Source organism: Manis pentadactyla, chromosome 17, assembly GCF_030020395.1.
Source record: "Manis pentadactyla isolate mManPen7 chromosome 17, mManPen7.hap1, whole genome shotgun sequence".
In the NCBI taxonomy this organism is placed as follows: Eukaryota; Metazoa; Chordata; class Mammalia; order Pholidota; family Manidae; genus Manis; species Manis pentadactyla.
This window is the reverse complement of record NC_080035.1, coordinates 20,768,353-20,772,125: the sequence shown is the minus strand read 5'-3', so window position 1 is coordinate 20,772,125 and position 3,773 is coordinate 20,768,353.

The following is a 3,773-nucleotide window of genomic DNA, read 5'->3' as shown; positions in this document are numbered from 1 at the left end:
GAGGCAGGAACTAGAGGCAAGAAAGAAATCACTTACCTCCTTGGCCTGTCTTCCAAACTTCTTCCAGGTCTCCATTGAGTCTGGGAAATGCAATTGGTTGACTATCCATCTCAGTGTCACAGAGAAGAATACAGAAGGTAAAACTCAGGGTTGAAACACAATAAGCAAATAAAGCAAATAAATAAAATACAATAAAAATAATCTAGTTGCTCAAGAGGAAAGCCAAGAAAGTTTGTCTGTCATGTGTCCTCCTCTGTAATGCAGGGCAGGACATTCTTAATAACATATGTATAGTAAATATACTTTTGCATTTTATGTTTTCTTATAATGTTCCATGATTTAGGATGGTGGCATTTGACTGAAAACACAACTCAGGTGAACCCTCCTACAGGAAGCAAAGACAATGAAGCTATCTAAATCCAGAGAGATTTTATAATATTCATAGCAAGGGTTATTAACCATTTTTGTAGCACTGTCTTCCTCTGTAATTTGAAGTCTATATAATTAGACTCTCTTCCAGGAAAAATACATTCATATGCTCATACACAGATTTGCATTTGTTTTTAATGGGCCAGTTCATCCTCTGAATTTCATTCATGGTCCCATTTTAGGAACCTCTAGATATAGAGAAGTAGATGCCTTCATTTTAAAGATTCTTCTGCAGAGTTTCAGACAGGTGTCAAATAGACTTCCATTCAAGCTTGTACTTCCTGATCAGCAGTTAGACTCTGTTGCAAGTTTTAAGACATAAACTCTTTTTCACAATCTGCTTTAGCTAGAGAAAAGAACCGAAACACACAGAAATCTTAAGTAAACTAATAAATTACTCCTTAGAACTCTTTAAAGAATCAAAGTGCTGTTTGAAGTAGATAATTGGAAAATCAGTACAATATATCTACCTAAAAAAGCCTGCATGTGACACTCGATATCAGTGTTTTACAGGTATTAGCAAATATGGTGACATTTATAAGATGCTATTATATTGTGTTGAATAAATGATGGATATGGTCTGTGAATGTAAGGCAGAGTATTCATGTTACCACTTAAGCCCCTAATCCAAATAAATAACTCCTTTGATGGCAAAAAAAAAATCAATAATTAATAGAAGAAAGCTTCCTTTGAGGACTTTCAAGGCAGTGGCTTTAAAAGTAATATTTAGACTTGTGTCGACAGCCCCAGGAGTGGAGGCACCACAGTTCATGTGCATACATTTAAAAATACATAATGGATTCAGATGAGTGACAAGCTAAATCTTTGGTTTGTATCCTACTATACTACAGTAGGTCAAAAACACTGGCCTAGCTGTTAACCTTGGCAAGTTTTAGGAGTAACTAGTTTTCATATTGAGCTCTTTTAAGGGAAAGAAGGGCTGTTTTGCAACTTTTTCTTACGGCAGTAGGGAAGAGATTTCTACTCTTAGTAGGTGTACATTGCACTTTATCAGTGGCTTTCAAACTTGGATGCACATTAGAATCACCTGTACAACTTTTAAAAACACCGAGATCTGAGCCTCCCTCCCAGAAGTTTGTATTTAGCTGGCCTGGGGTGTGTCATGTGTATCAGTATTTTTTAACCCTTTCCCAACTAGTTCCCCTGTAAGGCAAAGGTTGAAAATCACTGCAACTAGTTCATTCTTAAAGGGCCCCATGGTAGAAATAGGAAGTTCTCTCAAGTCTGGCATTGCTCTATACCAACATTATTTATACTTTCAGGTTACCTGCTCTTAGAATTGTTACATTATTTTTATTCTCTAGTCTGTTACACCTATTGATAATGCTCTACCTTTTCATCCCCCTATTACTATTTCTTACGGCAGCAGCATGTGACACATAATTTTATATGTTGGGATATGTTAAGTTTAGGATTGTGAGGGGCACATGAACCATTGCTGAACCAGTGATCTGAAAGTCCCTGCTTGAACAATACAGTTCTAGGAGGTCACAGTGTATGAAAGAAACCCAAGTACCTGTGTGAACTGTACATCATTCCTGATTACTTGGCACAGCTGCCAGCTCCTCTGTGCAGACAAGTGGTGATTTCCTCACTTAGGGAGAATTGCCAGGCTACGGTTTCTCATGCCAGTTCCTCAGTTTTTATCAACTTGGTCCTGACAGTCTTCCAGAAATGTCCTGCCCCTTAATTCATGTATCAAAGAGTGAGAATTCAAAATTCTGACCACCATTCTGTTTCTTCAGACATGGAGTTTTAAGCCTGAGATGTTTAACTATTTTCACTGTTTCCGTATAACCCTTTACAGGAAGAGAATTTTTCCCCTCTGTTTTGGAGGTGAATAAAATGAGGCACAGAAGATTGAAGAATCATTTGGTATTATTTAATAGTCAGCAGCAGAGCCAAGGACTTAGATTCTGGGTTTTCTGGCTTCTGGTGTAATGCACTGTACGCCAGACCATTGCTGCCTCTCTCTACCAATAGAACACCGAAATCAGACATCTGTTAAATATTGTATGTGACAAATTTTCATATAAATACTCTCTGGCTTACTAAGAGCATTTTTAATACTAACATATTTCATGATACAATATGAAAGAAATACAGTGAAATATTTTTTTATTATATAAATTTTCAATTAAATTTTTATCATTTTCACTGGAGATAATGAATAGACAGAACATACTGCCTATAAAGCATGGAGAACACAGTATATCCTGACTGAGAAAATAGCACAAGAGGTTTATTAACTCCTTTTAAACTAATTCAATGAAGTTGGAATATTATATATATTACTTTTTAGAGAGAGAGAGAGTGTGTGTGTGTGTATGTCTGTGTATGTATGTGTATACATATGTATATATATATAGACTAATGTGCAATCTACAAACACAATCCCATGGATATTAGAAGCATCTTGAGTCAGCATGCTAGTGTTATTATTTTTGTGTTTCAGGCATGGAAAAGTAAATCTGTATAACTTGATTTATCTTACTAGAGATTGGGTTCATGTTATTAATATGCTTGGGTCAATAACTATGTATACTGGACTATTCATTGACCATTCTTTCTAATTTCATTTCTTATACTACAGAAACACCTTGGCATGCTAGAGTACTTTTTTATGTTGGGCATGAATTTGACTTAGTCGGAAGGACATTTGGAAAAATCACCCCATAATAATGGCCTGAAACAAGAATTGAGCGAACTTCTTGGTTCAGTACATGTGATTTTCTTCTTATAAATTAGTATCAAAAATAAAGATAAGATGCAGCATTTTATACCTATATACTGCTTCCCCTGTTGCACATTGTTTAGATAGAATAGGCTTTATAATAGGGTGTATAATATTAAGTTGGTTTGCTCTGCATATCTATTTCATAAAATCATTTAATAAATATTTAGTGCCTAAAATGCACTCATGGATCTTGAAGATACTTGAATAGAACAAAAAGACAGAACAGATACTTGCCACTAGTCCAATAAGGAAGACAGGCATGAGTTAAATAATTATATACTATAGAAATAAAACTGGACTGTGGTCCTGGAGTAGGTCTGGTGGTTGCCTATACAAGGGGTCCAGCTTTTACCCAGGGGTTCATGATAAATAGCAGGGAAAGATCCTCCATATAGTACTTAGTTTTGAACATGAATCTTAGTTTTATTTTTTCACTGTTTAACTTTGCTTATGCCATGGTGCTACATTATTTGCAACTATGACTCACTGGCAGCAGGTACACAGAGCTTTAAGTAAAGAAAAAAGACTGTATTTTCTATATATAACATGGCTGGAAAAGCTGGGTATTAGCATTCTTCTCACAATA